Source organism: Melanotaenia boesemani, chromosome 14, assembly GCF_017639745.1.
Source record: "Melanotaenia boesemani isolate fMelBoe1 chromosome 14, fMelBoe1.pri, whole genome shotgun sequence".
In the NCBI taxonomy this organism is placed as follows: Eukaryota; Metazoa; Chordata; class Actinopteri; order Atheriniformes; family Melanotaeniidae; genus Melanotaenia; species Melanotaenia boesemani.
The window spans coordinates 29873748-29888916 of NC_055695.1; the positions used below are offsets into that span (position 1 = coordinate 29873748).

General features: G+C 38.6%; 1 protein-coding gene across 3 annotated transcripts in view; it reads right to left on the reverse strand.

Annotated features, from left to right (window-relative positions):
* The window catches only part of LOC121653404 (LIM domain containing preferred translocation partner in lipoma), a 201523-nt gene that overhangs the window by 61900 nt on the left and 124454 nt on the right, over positions 1–15169 (reverse strand). The gene's annotated exons all lie outside the window — the stretch shown is intronic.

The window sequence follows — 15169 nt, forward strand, 5'->3', positions numbered from 1 at the left end:
AAAACCAGCAGAAGGCTGAATAGTTTCTTCCCACCGGCTGCCAGACTCATCAACAGTACCCTTCCCCAAATACCCCACCACCCCACATAAACTTTGATCTCTGACAGCTAGTCTGAGCGAGAACAACCTTTTTGACCTTTTAGACAGAGATGTTTATTTATCCATTATCTATCTACTCTGATTTAATTTAATCTCTTCCCATAGACCACAATTACAAAAACAAATAGATAAATCTGCTAAAGGGAAATGAGGTTTTTTCACTAAAGAAAGTTTTGTTTTTGTAGAACTTGCTCAGAATTTACAGGAACTGTTATTTCTTTGTTGTCAACATGTATATGGGAAGAGCAGGAGGTAGTTGTAGGGGGACATAAATGTGTATGGTCTGCAAAAAACAGAAGTAATCTCAAAAGCAGGAACTTTTTTTGTGCAGAGCAAGTAATTTTCATTCAAATACACGAGTGTTGTTTGAGTCATAGATGCAGTTCTTCATTATACACTCGCGGTTTTGACAGTCTGGTCAAGTGTGCGAGAAGCTGATGACCCAGCAGACATTAAAATAAGATGAAAGAAAAGTACCGTCTACTGGGATTCACTGGCAACATTAGAAAAAATCACATATTTAAAGATGGTTAGCCACTTGTTAGATCAAAAACTTTCAAATTCTAGGTAGAAAATGGACCGTTTGTTGTAGCGTAAGGGATTCTTCTGTGGGGTAAACACATAACCAAGACTACAACATGTTCAAGTAATTTGTCGAACAACACAGGTCCTAAAACATGCAGGAAGCTCCATAAAAACTGGTTCTTGAACTGCAATTTCCTCCTTTCAAAAGAAAAACATCTAAAGTAACTCGTTTATCATTATCCATGCAACGTTAAAACAACCATCCTTTCATTTGTCCTCTTTAGCAAGATTATGCAAAACTACCAAGCAGAATTTTATTAAACCTGTTGGAGAGCTTGGTGCACGGACTAAGGAAGAATATATTCTTCCTGCAGACTACAATCCCTTTTGTTAAAACTGTATAATTCAGGATGGGATTTGGTGGAGGAAGTCCTCTCTTTGCACTATTGTTTATTTTGTCCATCTTTGAGGTGAATAGAAATGTTTGTACAACTTTTGAGGAATCATCAGTTGTATTTTCATGTTTCATGTGCTTATTTTTTATTCTACAGTCCAAAAGACAATCATGTTAAGAGTATAAGAAGCACAAACCAGCCAGCTGAATGTGAAAACTAGAGGTGAAAGAAAACAGCTCTACACTAATCTGTGTCTCTAACATCACTCCACGGCATATTGCTTCTGTTCTACTCAGTAAATGCACCTCAAACCAAAGCAACTGTCTTACCTTTAACAATAGCTTCCCTGCATGATCAGCACAAACTGAGGAAGACATAATCACGCTCAGACATTTTTATCCACAGATTAGATGATGATGGACTTTACAATAAAAAAAGCTCTTTTACTGTCAACTGAGCTGCAGCTTTAATTCAGGCTTTTACCAGAGACGCTTTAGTCGGTTCCCAATCTGACATCCTGGCTTTTCTGTCTCACAAAATCACAATGGTATTATCTGAAATGGACAGAGGACAGTCTTTAGAAGGGAAATGGCTTATTAAAACGTAATAACAACACAACAAAAGCAAATGGACCATTGCATTAGTAATGGTTCATGAAGGATTTATATATTATGTGTGTGTGTGTGTGTATATATATATATATATATATATATATATATATATATATCAATATATATATAAAACGATGTGTGTGTGTGTTTATTTTTTATTGGATTGGAGATATCTAAAAATAAGCATTTGTTGCTACAACACTAAATGAGTGATTATAGCAGCTTAGGCGACTCCATTTTCCCAAACAATGAAAGGATTGCTGGATCAGTCTTACCATCATTTCAGTGAGTTTGAGTGTGTGTGTATGTGTGTGTGCGTGTGGTTGGGGGGGGTGTATGTACAACTGTGTGCATACAATTAAACATGTAGCAGTGTGTTATGAACCTTTTTTATTCCAAACTGCACGTTTATGTTTCAGTGATGGAACCAGGTCAGTTAAGAGTTTTCTTCCTGTTATGTTGGGCGTCAAATCGACTCATTTTAAAGTTAAAAACCCAGAAAAAAAATTTCTACGATAATGAAGACCTTGGCTCTAGCCAGAAAAGAGCTGAGTGTGTTCTCCGGGTCAAGAACCAGAGTGGAGGAGTTCAGGTTTCTCAGGGTCTTGTTCATGTGTGAGGGAAGGATGAAGTGGGAGATCAACAGGTACATTGGTTCTGTGTCGGCAGTGGTGCAGACTCTTCATCGGTCAGTCAGGGTGAAAAAGGAGCTGAGCACAGAGGTGACATTCTCGATTTATTGGTTGAGTTATATTCCTAGACGGACGGGGGGGTGGACGGACGGACGGACGGATAGATGGATTTCATACACATGTAGCGAAAAGTTCTTCCACATTGAGGGGCAGGAGGTGGTGAAGACGAAGAGGTCCAGATCCGAGTAGAAGTGGTTCTCGGGCTCTGGCTGTCCCGTTGCACTAGTGTATTCAGTGGAAGTGGTCGGGTTCTGACCGAAGCTCAAAGGGACCATCAACACCATTAATGTCAGAGCTGATGAACCAGAAGAAATTAGAGCTACGATGTGCAACACAGTGACAGTTATGTGTGACACATCTAATACATTAAAAGATCTCTAAAAATGAACCTTCTCATCTTAAAACGCTGCATTACATCCTCACAAGTCCTTGCTCCTGTGTAAAGCCCTCCTGTCTGGGAGGGGGCTATGGATCATGGTCCTCATAATGGGTGGGGGTTGGCAAAATGATGGTGTCAATCAGTGGTTTAGGCGATAACTACATTTGATTTTTTTTTTTATACTGAAAGATGTTTGTGGAATAGTTCTGGCTTGTATGTTTATGATAACGTGGATCTGTAATTAATGTTTGGTGTGAAGTGAAATTAAATGTGTGGCTGCAGGTCCACCCCCCCGGCTCTAAAATGTCCGTACACATGGTCAGAGTTTACACACAGGTGCGTACACATTCCAGTCACTTTCAGGCCCCATTTATAAATGAGACCCCAAAGCTGTCAGATGGGAGACAAGCTGGCAGGTTTTAGGACAGCGTGGGACAAGTGTGGAGAACAACTTCCACTGCTCTATGAGCCAGGTACTAATGTCACAGTGGATGAAAAACTAGTGGCACTGCCCATTTAGTAAAAAAAAAAAAAAAGAAAAGCTTCCAAACCAGCTAAATAAATAAATATATAATATTTAAATAAAAATCTGGTCAAAATAAAAACAAAAATAATTTCTCTTTTTAACAAAAATTGAATGAAAAGTAAAACCGCTGCATTTTAAATGTGGGTGTTTCTAATGTGCATTTAAAAATGTTTTCACATATTTTTATGAAAAATGAGTGAATTATCCTACCTGAACCATGATCTATGAAGGATAAAGAACATTGCAATAAATATTAATTGAAATGGTTGCTCATGGAGTAAATAATGAGATATAGACAATATTGATTGGGATTTTCTATTTTGGTTTCTGACACTTAGAAATGGACGTAACAGGATGTTTGAAGCAGACGCCTCTATCGACCGGAATTCCACCTGAAATAAAGCGACAGTCTTGATGCCTTTTCATTTTTCCAGCAGCTACTTCACTAATTCCTTTCAAGCAAAGTGCATGAAAGGCAGAACACGTTCATGGTTTTATGTAATCCGTTTGATGAATTTGCAGCTTGCTGTGTTAAACAGGTTACCAGTAATCTGTGCAGCATTACACTTCAAGATGAACCATCACAGTGCTGCAAAATGAAGCTCAGGGCCACGTTCTGAGGAGGCGCAGATAAAGTATACATTCTCTCCAAACAAAATAGGTCATGCTGTTTCAGCTCCAATTAAATGGTGAGGAATAATAATAAAAAAAGATATATAACAGTCAAGTGTAGAGCAGCTGTGTACAGAGCAGCCAGCAATAATTAAAAATGAACCAATTTCATAACTGACATTTTCCACAGCCAATTCAAGTCTACACTGTAAACTCAATTCATATAAAGGGATCACGTTGAGAGCGTTTGCATACACGTAATGTATGTAGAGAGGCCTCCGTGTGTGGAAGATGGTGCGTGTTTAAAACTAGGTCATCTGTTCGGAAACTGACACATCCCCCTGCAAACAGATATTTGAAAATCAGAGAGAGCAGAGTGGGGTGCCACGAGCAATCCGACAACAACAGCAACAACAAATGACTGCACAAATTGTTGGGACAGAGATAAACTTATTTGGCGTCTCTTTGTCTAGCATTACAGTCCTGTGAGCGGAGCAACCTCTACATTAAAACAGGATGCAGGTTTCCCTGGTTTTGGGTGAGAGCTCAAAGCATTTTCCCTGCTGCTTCCTGAATCTATATTTAAGCGCATGCGGTGGACATAATGAAGACTCAGACAGGTTGACTCCTCAAATCAATGTATTGGCAACCTGCGCTTCCCTTTTGTAATACACAGTGTCGTCCACCTCCTGTGTAATTTCACCTCCCAAGCAAACCATGATATATCCCTCTTCTTTCCTCCCTAAACGACTGCATGGTTTATCTGAATGACAGTCTGAGAGACACCTCTGGACAAAACATTACCACTGAAACACTTCTTGCCAACAACACACAGAGGCTGACCCACTCAGCGATGCTTCCTTGATCAGAGGGGAGAAAAAGAAAAGTTTAGAAAGTGCACACGTTTCACGGATTCAATCCAGGGGAGGATGAAAGGCTCCCATTTGTGGAAAGAGGAGGATGTGAGGAGGGCAGACAGGAAGAAAGTTTCAGAGAAAAAACTTGTTTATGTGCAGAGGAGTTTGGAGACCATGCATCGGAGGAGCCAGCAGGGGCCACTGTTTGTGCAGAGGGCTGACTGAACCCTGCTTTCCACTGTATAACAGTTGGTGGGGAATATGACTGGATCAGTGCCTTAGCATCATCACTCCGGTTTAGGTGCTTTTTCATTATGTAAATACACTGTAGAAATACAGGAGCTGCAGGATCAGAGCTCTGCTGCTCCGTCTCTTTTCATGGGTTAACCTTTTAATGCCTGACCCAAGAAACAATAGCTATATACATATATATATATTTAACTCAGAAGTCTTTATTTTTCCCTTTAACAAAAAAAAAAGAAAAACAACTAGAAGCACTAGTGCAACTAGTGCAGACCTCTGCCAAGCCATAGCATCTCTCACCTGAGTAACCGACCCCATGCAAACGCCTTCAAGCTAATATCATTATCGTTTTCCATGTCTGTTTTCTAATGGAAGCACCTATTTTTTATTTGTGGTAGTCACAAATGAGCTACACTGTCCCTGTGAGTTCTAGTGGTGCAAGCACTTTGAAAATGTAAAAGAAGTATTCCTAAAACGAGTACAGAAGCTGGATAGAAGGCTCTCTCCGTATATGTATGTGTATATAACGGTGAGAATAAATGAGGCCTAACAATGTTTTTATTTGCTTGTATGAATCCCTTTTGGGTCGCCTCCACACTAGCAAGACTGAAGTGGAACCAACAGCAGGTCACATTTCACTCCAGTTTTGACTTGTCTTTATTGGTTGGCAGTAAATTTTAGAATTCATCTCAATAATTTTTCTCATCTTTAAGTCTACCTGAAGAATGGGGCTGAACCCCCATCCCTCTTTCCAGGCTCTTAGGTCATCAGGGGAAAACTCATGAGGATCTGGCTTTTCAGGCAGCAGCACCAAGCTTGTACATTTTACCAACTCCACTAATTCTTTTAAAAAGCAGCTGAAGGTTGTTTCCATTGAGACAAGCTTTCACTGACTCCATGTTTGTATTCTAATTTTATCTTATATGTTTTTTGTGTTTTGTCATGAAACTGATTTTAACTGTGAAAACTGTTCTATAAATATATTTAACTTCCATCCCATCATTAAGACTCTATAACTGAGTTTTAAACCTGTGGTGCTGAATGGATCATATTTGATTGTTTCTGAGGCCTATTGCATCATTTTATGGTAAATCTTTGCTCAAAACACTGTTGTGTACAATCTGATACTTTTCTTCTGCCTCGTGGAAAATATCCTTCGTACTACAATAAAACCACACAGTAATGGTAACGTAAATGTATGCAAATTTACTTTACTCTTGTTAAAAGGCTAAATAAATAAATATTTACTGTAATTGTAATTGGATTTAATGTATTATTTTTATCTATTGTTACACTCAGTGCAGTTTAGTTTTAGTTGTATGTGTGAATTTTATAATTTGCTTACACTCTGTGATGTACCTGGGGTAAAAACCTTAGACAAAAATCCCTTAGTGGTACAATAAAGTCAACCTTGAATCTTTAATTTCATCTATTTTTTGTGTCAGGTGTCAAAGAAGTAAAAACCCACCGGTGCACAGAGGATAACTATGCTGATGTGAAGACGGGTCAAGAGCTGTAGAGGAACTTTTAAGATAAAAAGAATAAAATAACAACAAATATATAAAAGTCTTTAAACAGCCTTTCAGTCTCAGAATAAAGGATGCATTTGTTTAAAGATCTTAAATAGGAGGTGGGTTGATGATGAGGAAGCTGCATAAATGCTGTTTTGGTACTGGAGGTGTGCGTAAGCAGCACTACACAACATCACAAACTCTCCACATTTTGAGCTACTGACACATCTCTGTGCTGCCGGACATACATCTGCATCTCTTTACTGCAACCAGAGGTTGAAAACAAGAAGAAAAACAGCTACTCAGACATTCTGGGATGAGGAGCTCACTGAACTGCAATGACATATCGATCCAGCTGGTTATTTAGCAGTGGTGTTGTTCGTCTCAGAGGGGGCATGAAGAGAACAGGACAGCAGGGGGTATTATTTATGAGCAGTTATGTGACAAACACTTCTGATCTACAGGGGAAGCGAACCGGCCAATCAACAACTAACAAAAATAAACTTGAAAGCAAGCACAGTGTCTTCTGAGTGAGACAAACAAGTTCATGGACGGCATTTAATAAGCGGCGAGCTTCATTTTGGATTTTATTAAGTCATGTTTGGAAGTTTTCCTAGAAAATTCTGGGTTTAGCTCAACACGCTGAAAATCTTAAAGTAGAGAATTCCTTTTGAGAAAGAGCTGAGTTTAAACACACACCAAGGTTAAATGACAGCAAGTCAGAGCCTGTATTTCCAAAGAATTCTTGCAAAAATCTCCTTATTGAAATACATGTAAGAAGCACATACATCTGCATGAGCTGGCATTCGGTCTGATGCAACACAGTGAATCAGCAGCAGAGTGACATATTAACTCGAGCAATTTCAGTGACTAGATATTACTAGCAAATATTAAATTATATAAATATTATACTAGCAAAAGGGTGTATAAAGTGCTTGAAACCTATGATGGCAGCTGATAAATAACACATTTTAGATAATTGATATAAAAAATGTCAAATAGGAATAAACTAGAAATACCCTACTAAAAAAGTTAGGGATATTCAAATTTAGGGTGAAATTAACAGAAAATGCAAAAAGTTGATCCTACACTGATATTACATAATGATTGTAGGACATTTCATTAGAATCGTGATGTTTTTCCTTATTCTCCAATATTTTACTGAACCCCAATGTAAAATGTCAACGTATCATTAACTCGTCACATGTTTGGTGTCGTTTTGGTCACATGAAGTCTAAACGTGAACAGGATGATGAAGAGGACGGTTTACATGCAAGCAACAGGAACCAGAACATTTAGTGATCTATTGATGGTTCAGACACTTGTTTGGTTCATTTTTGATTAATCATCTTGTTATAACACAGCTTGTTATGAAATGAAGACTTAAACATTGAAAAGTTGTGCATGTGCAAGTTTAGAGGATCAAATGAAGTGGATTTTAGGTTCATTCTGACCTCATACAGAAAGTCAAACTTCCCTAACTTTTTGTAAGTATTGCATATCACTGGAAACAATACTGTATACTTACTGGCCACGTTATCAAGTACAACTGTTAAATCACTAGTTAACACAAATATGTAACCAGCCAATCACATGGCAGCAGCTCAACACCTCTAGTCATGTAGACATGATGAAGACAACTTGATGAAGTTCAAACTGAGCATCAGAATGAGGAAGAAAGGACATTTAAGTGACTTTGAACGTGGCATGGTTGTTGGTCTGAGTATTTACTGGGATTTCCACACACAACCATCTCTAGGGTTTACAGAGAATGGTCTGAAGAAGAGAAAATATCCAGTGAGCAGCAGTTGTCTGGACCAGAATGTCTTGTCAGAGGCAGATGCACAACATTCAGTGCTGCTGCTGCTGGTGGTTTGATGGTGTGGGGGATATTTTCTTGTCCCACTTTGGGCTCCTTAGTACCAACATAACCTGGTTTAACCAGCACAGTCTACCTGAGTATTGTTGCTGACCATGTCCATCCCTTTATGACCACAGTGGAGCATCTTCTGATGCTACTTCCAGCAGGATAATGCACCATGTCACAAAGCTCAGATCATCTCCACCTGCTTTCTAGAACATGACGATGAGTTCACTGGACTCCAACGGCCTCCACAGTCACCAGATCTCAGTCCAGTAGAGCAGCTTTGGGATGTGGTGGAACGGGAGATTCTCATCGTGGATGCAGAAGACAAACCTGCAGCAGCTGTGTGATGCTGTTATGTCACTATGGAGCAAAACCTCTGAGGAAGGTTTCCACCACCTTGTTGAATCTATGACACCAAGAATTAAAAGCAATTCTGGAGGAAAAAGGGGTCCAACCTGGTACTAGAAGGTGGACCTGATAAAGCTGCCAGTAAGTGTATGTTTTCAGATATTTCTTGCAATAAGGATTTTATTCACGAAATTGCATAAGACAGTTACAATAATGAATGTAACTCAAAACATTTGAGTGAGTGTGGCCTTTTTTTTTTTTGTACATTTCCAAATAATGTCAAATAACAAAATAATCTATTCTCCAAAAACATAAAGTTCAGTGACATCATAAAATTTTAAAAGTGTTGTAGTTAAAAGAAGTTTTTTTCTTGTTTCAAAGCAAATATTTCTATCTAAAACACAGGCTTGACTAATACTCCAGATCGCTGTTGCAGTAAGTGCAGTAAATACCAGGTACTTCATCATCTTCAGTGGCTGCCTATTTGTGTCTCAACCTATTTCTAATAAAGTATCTTGTCCCTGTTTAAAGATTTAATGATTGGATGATTGTTTTGGTATCACAGGCAAACTTCCATCATTCAGATCAACAGTTTTACAAGCAAAGTCAGTCAGTGACTTGAAGATGTTGATTTCTGTCACACCTAAAACCCATCCACTGATTGGTCCACAACTAAAAGTCTTAAGTCTAGCTAATGTGATCCTTTGCAACTCAATGGAAGACTGCAGGTCTAATAAACAGAGTACATTACATTACACGGACCAGGCATAATGAGTCCTCCTTATGCCACCACAGAGCTCAGACCAGTTAGGTCGATGTTCTGGAGTGTTTGGTGCCAGAACGTTGTCAACAGACCCTTGGGTTCTGTGAATTTGTGGTGTTGGGTCTTTAAGGATTGGCTTTTCTTGGAAGATATTTGTTAGAAAACAGGGAGCCTGTTTGATCCTGGAAGCAGCAGCTGAAAAGATGCTTTGCGACGTGTCTGTATGACAAAGTGAACTTAAAGGAGATTCACTCCAAGTTACTAAGGATCAGGTCCACTGGACTGACCTTTAGTCTAAAAAGCACTTGGTAAACAGATCCTGTGTGGACCACCAGCACGCACCGAGAAATTCAGCTACATGCCCGTAGACACAGCAGTAACCATATACAGCAGTTTGTACATGCCAGAAGAGTCTAACTGATCCCTGTCACACAGTCTGACCTGCTTTAGCGATGTGATGACTTCTGATGATACAACTGGCAAGAATGTGTCCTGCATGGTTACAAGGTACAAGTCAGTCAACTGATATGAGCCAACAGATTTAGTATTACAAACTGGCATGAGCTTTAGGGGTGACTGGGTTTAAACTGCCTTATGTGGTTTTTGCTGTGGTATGTTACTTCTCTGCAGGGATAGCTACATTTTCAAACAGCAGAATCTTTGTAGTATACTTTAAAACACCAAATGAGTAGATGTCACCTAAATTAGCACTCAGCTTCAGCCAGAGGTGGTAAAAACAACGGATGGAGTCAGAAATCTTAGTGTTGTTTTTTACTCTGAGCTTAATCCAGAATTCTGCTGCCCGTATCCTCACAAAGACCACAAAGAAGAATTAACATGCTTTCTCTCCCCTTTTTTTGTGCATTAAGCTTTCATTGATATGTGAAGTTGACCATTTTAGCCAAAGACTTTTTTCCCTTTTTATTTTATTCCCCCCCACCCCCCTTTACATTTCCAGGATATTTGGGGAAAATTGAAAATTAGCATTAAAGCTTAGAAATTGTAGAAACCATCAGGGTTATTTTATCATCTACAGATATTCCAAGGAATGGAAGCAGATACATCATGTCTGTACCAAAAATGTTAAAATAATCAGTTACACACATTCAGTACATTCGTCAAGCTTTGTGAACACACAGAGGGTATTTTTGTCAACAGCGAATCATCTCACTTTTTCCATATCAAGGCACTTAAATATGTTGTGTTCATGCCATTAAGACACACACAAACAATCCTCTTTGTTTAAAAAATCCTTATAATTATAATCCTTGACTAGTGTAGTAAGAAGAAACAAATAGTTTAAGGAGCTGATCAGCCCACAGGTGGATTAGGAGTGTGGCGTGTGCTTATTCACATCCACAGCTCATTTTGTTTTTAATTGGGCTGTCAAGACAATATCACTGACGAACTGCCAGGAAAATGTCCTAATTATACTTTTAGGTTCATTACCTGAACACACACACATAGTCACACACACAAAATCCTATTTTGATGGCTGTTTTTTCTGAGAGCTTTACAGAAATAGATGCTGTGTTCTTTATATGTGGTGGGAATTGAATGGCAAATAAATAACGTGCTGAGGAATACACGTGTGAATTTGAGCGTTCCTTTTTTTTTTTTTTTTGATGTGTTAACACTTTATGGTGTGGTAAAAATAGAAGGCAGCTTTAAGGATTTCTCATGAGGTATTTATTTCTTTTTTGTGTTGCCAGAGGGAAATTCTGTCGATAAAAGTGAAAAGAAACAGAAGAATATGTGGTCGAAGTATTCAATGTTATGGCTCGAAGGAGCTTTGAAGACACAAAAACTAGATTGTGGCCCACAAAGAATATCATCGCTGTTCTGTCACAGTACGCACTGGCTTTTTAAAAATTCTACATAAAAACAGTGTAGAAAATGAAAGAAAATTACAATATGGTACAGATTTCCTGTCTGCAGATAGTTGGTACAGAACAAGGTGCAATTTGTTTTAAGGTGCATTTACACACAGAAAAGATCACAGGGTGCTGATATCGCACCCTCATTTTGTCGGAGCCTTGGGCTCCTGCTTTGTAGTTGCACATGGTAACTCTGCACCAGGCGCAGAATCGTCTTCGGTAATCTTTAGTGGAGATGGTAACCTGCACTTTGTATGCTTTGCTTTTTTAAAAGGCCTGCACATAGCTCCAGAGTTCAGGGCAGCTAGGGTCACCCAACTAAGGAGATGACATCACACACCAAGACTTCACACCTGATCTTCTTTACATGCCAATGATTAAAGCGCCTCTTATGCAATATACACACCATCCTCAAGAAATTAAGTTAATAAACAAGTTTATATATATATATATATATATATATATATATATATATATATATATATATATATATATGAGAATCAAAACTGTTTCCAGATTTGTTTTCTATCAACATAATGAGGAAAGTGAAACCCTGATAACATCTGCCATTATTTGGGGCTTTAACCTTGCATAACAGGATTTTGATGTTTATTTGACTGAAATAGTGCAATATTTTTCATTTGAACACATATTTACTTTTTGACTGCATTAATCAGGGTTATTTCTCTCATTTCCAGGGATATTGAAAAAAAGGACTAAAAAAAGATAAACAAGCTCATACTCAGCCAATAAAATCAGCCAAACATAATCCCTGTTTTACTTGTACTGTTCTTTGTCTGTGAGCTGCCGAGGGACAACAGATGCAAATTAGCTGTTATGCTAACTTTGAGCAAATTTACATTATGTGTTTTTATTTATGGTCATTAATGTGCAATACGTCCCTTTCAAATAAAATAAAATCATTTTAAAAAACCTTATGCAAATGGGTAAAAACTATCTGCTTTACAGCAGCACTACTTTAGTTTTCAACCTTAGAACTGTTTGACTCATTTTAATGGTACAGTTACATTTATTATATACAGTCTTAAAGCCACCATTGCCCTGCAGGCTGAGAAATCGCACTAGAGGACATTACTGGAGGAGAAGAGGAAAAGAATAGCCAGAGGCAGAACAGGAGATGAGGTCAACATCAGATTAACTTTTACTTGCTGGAGAGATCTCAGAGAAGAGAAAGGATGCTAGATGGATGCTGAATTAGCCGTCGTTATGAGAATATCTATCATATATATATATATATATATATATATATATATATATATATATATATATATATATATATATATACACACATATATCCTGAAACTGATTCAGGGGGGCAGTTCATGATCATTAACCTATTTTCAACTGATCAACATGAGAGTGATGAAGCCTTTCTGTCACTCAGGAAATGACTACACTTCACATCTTCACCAACTGTGCTTTGAAAATATTACAGAATTTTTGTTAAACTGCAAATGATCGCAGTCGCTAGCAACTCTTCTAAAAACGGGAATTTAGCTTGCACAAAGATCATCTTGCAATATGATTAGCAGATATAACCTACAGAGGTTAAAGAGAGGTAGATATAGCTGTGTCTCTTTCAACCTTTGCTTTGCTGCAGTGTCAAATCCATCTGGCAAGACGAGAGTAACCAAGTGATGTAATCTAAATCCTGACAGCTGAATTGAATGTTTAGAACACTGCAGTAACGTGAGTATGACAGAAATAGAACTTTAATCAAAACCTTCCCCATTTCATGCTTTGCCTTCGACACTTAGAAGCTTTTCAATACAAGTTTAACTTTAACAAGCTTAGAATCTGAGGCATCACACTAGAGCAGCAGAACTTCAGTCAAAATGATAACTAAAAACAAAAGTGAAACTTATGCTGGAAGATGTCTTGGGGGGGGGGAATAGATTCAATCCATTTCTTTGTGAAGGCTGAAGGATGAGCTGGAAGTTTGCTTGGTCTGTACAGCACGGTACCAAAGTCAGTTCCACTACAGTAGTTATTGGTACCTTTAAAAATTCATCTGCGCTTCTCATTGTAAATTTAAAAGTTTTTGCCACAAAAAGCAAATAAAAAAACACCCCTCATGCCAGCAGCAGGGATTCGCTCTTTACTCTGACTCTGTTTTTGCTCTGCTCCATTTATCACCTCTAATATTGGAGTAATTCAGCCATAAATGTTTGAACCAGAGAGAAACTGTCAAGAAGAGGAAGCTAAGATAACATGCAAGATGTTTTATCACAATGGTAATTTACTCACTTCCTAGCTTTCAACATTACTAGAAAGACACTGCTTTCTGATAGCTGTTGTTAGGAAGACCCTGGCTCAGGACACAAACAAACTGGACCCAGCTCTACAGTCCCGGTCAGTTATTTCATAACTTCCCAGGCAGGTGCTAAGCTCAAAGGTCCTAGATCGTTCTGCCATTAGCTTGGATAGCTCGCCGGTAACTGACCAAGCGTTCAGCTCTGAGGTGGGGGCTCATTCAGGGATTAGCTCAGCTAGCTCATGAGTTTCTGGCCAAGCGCTCAAGAGATGTAGCTCCACTACCTTTGGGCTGTGTATGATGTTGATTTTAGTAGATCTGAACCAAGCCTCTTGGGCTCTCCCTTAAAATCGTTTAAATAGCCTCAATAGGAATGAACTGGTGTTTATGATCCAAAAGTTTTTTTTGTTGTTGTTTGTTTTTTAAAATATATCATGAGGGCACCATATGCAAATGTTCTTGTGCAGGTCAAAAGGCAAAGTGGCCAGACGTGGAAATCTGAAAAATATCAAGTTACTTAAACATGTTTGACAGTTGAAACCATCATTGACCTTCCAAGGGCCTTTCACTGGCTGCAGGGATTGAGTGGTTCCAAATAATCTTCCCCTGTCAAACGTCACTCAAGCTCAAGCAGTAACACAAGCCATCATCCAGCTTAGCCTCCCTCCAATTTCAGGAAAGATGGAGAGACTTGTGGAAATTGGTATGTTTGCCAGAAGCCATGAAATCTGTTAATTTTGTTCAACTACAAAAGAGATCAAACACCGGTGGATTTGAAAATGGAGCACCCTTAAAATGTGTTGATGTAAAGAGCTGTTCCTCCACCTTCACTTTGGGAGGATTGGGTTTCGGGTGGCAGAGGATGACACGGGGTGAAGCACGGGGCAGAACAGACTGGCTCATCAGAAGAAGTCTAGATCACAGATTTTCATCCAAACAGTTCATCTCAGTTTTCCAATGAAACTGACCTTCTATGAATGCCCTCAATTATGTGAAGCAATCTCTTTAATAAAGTCTTCAATCAAAGTCAGACCCAACTGACACAGTCCCGGGTTTTACATTAGACCACCATTCACTCGAAGAGACTGGAGATCATTTTTGATTATGATAAACATGTAAACAGTTCTTTTTAATTGACCATGTTTTGGTTTATAGTCACAACAGATTAACAGAAGCACGAGCCAGTCTTTTAAGAAGATTTAACACCATTTGTAGAAGGTTATAAACATGTCATGACACAGGGTCAAACCCAGTGATGATCATAAAGGCAAAGTTGACAGATTTTGCTTTCATTCTAATCTGGTTTTTATAATGTCTCTGGAGAGGAGGGGGGAGGGGGGATTAGAGCCATGGATGAACATATTTTAAAAGAAAGTCAAGTCAAACATGATGCATTACACACCACATTGTTTAGCTGAATTCGTAGTTGCCTTATATGTTTCAAAGCATTCAAATAAAGCAGGAAGGGTGGGGGGTCTGAGGTGGCACAGAGCCCATTAGCTTGCCTCGGTATATCCTTGGGAAAGGAAGCCAAATATATAGAGTACAAGCTATGTCTGCATTAGTGATTTGCTTTTATCTGAAATCAA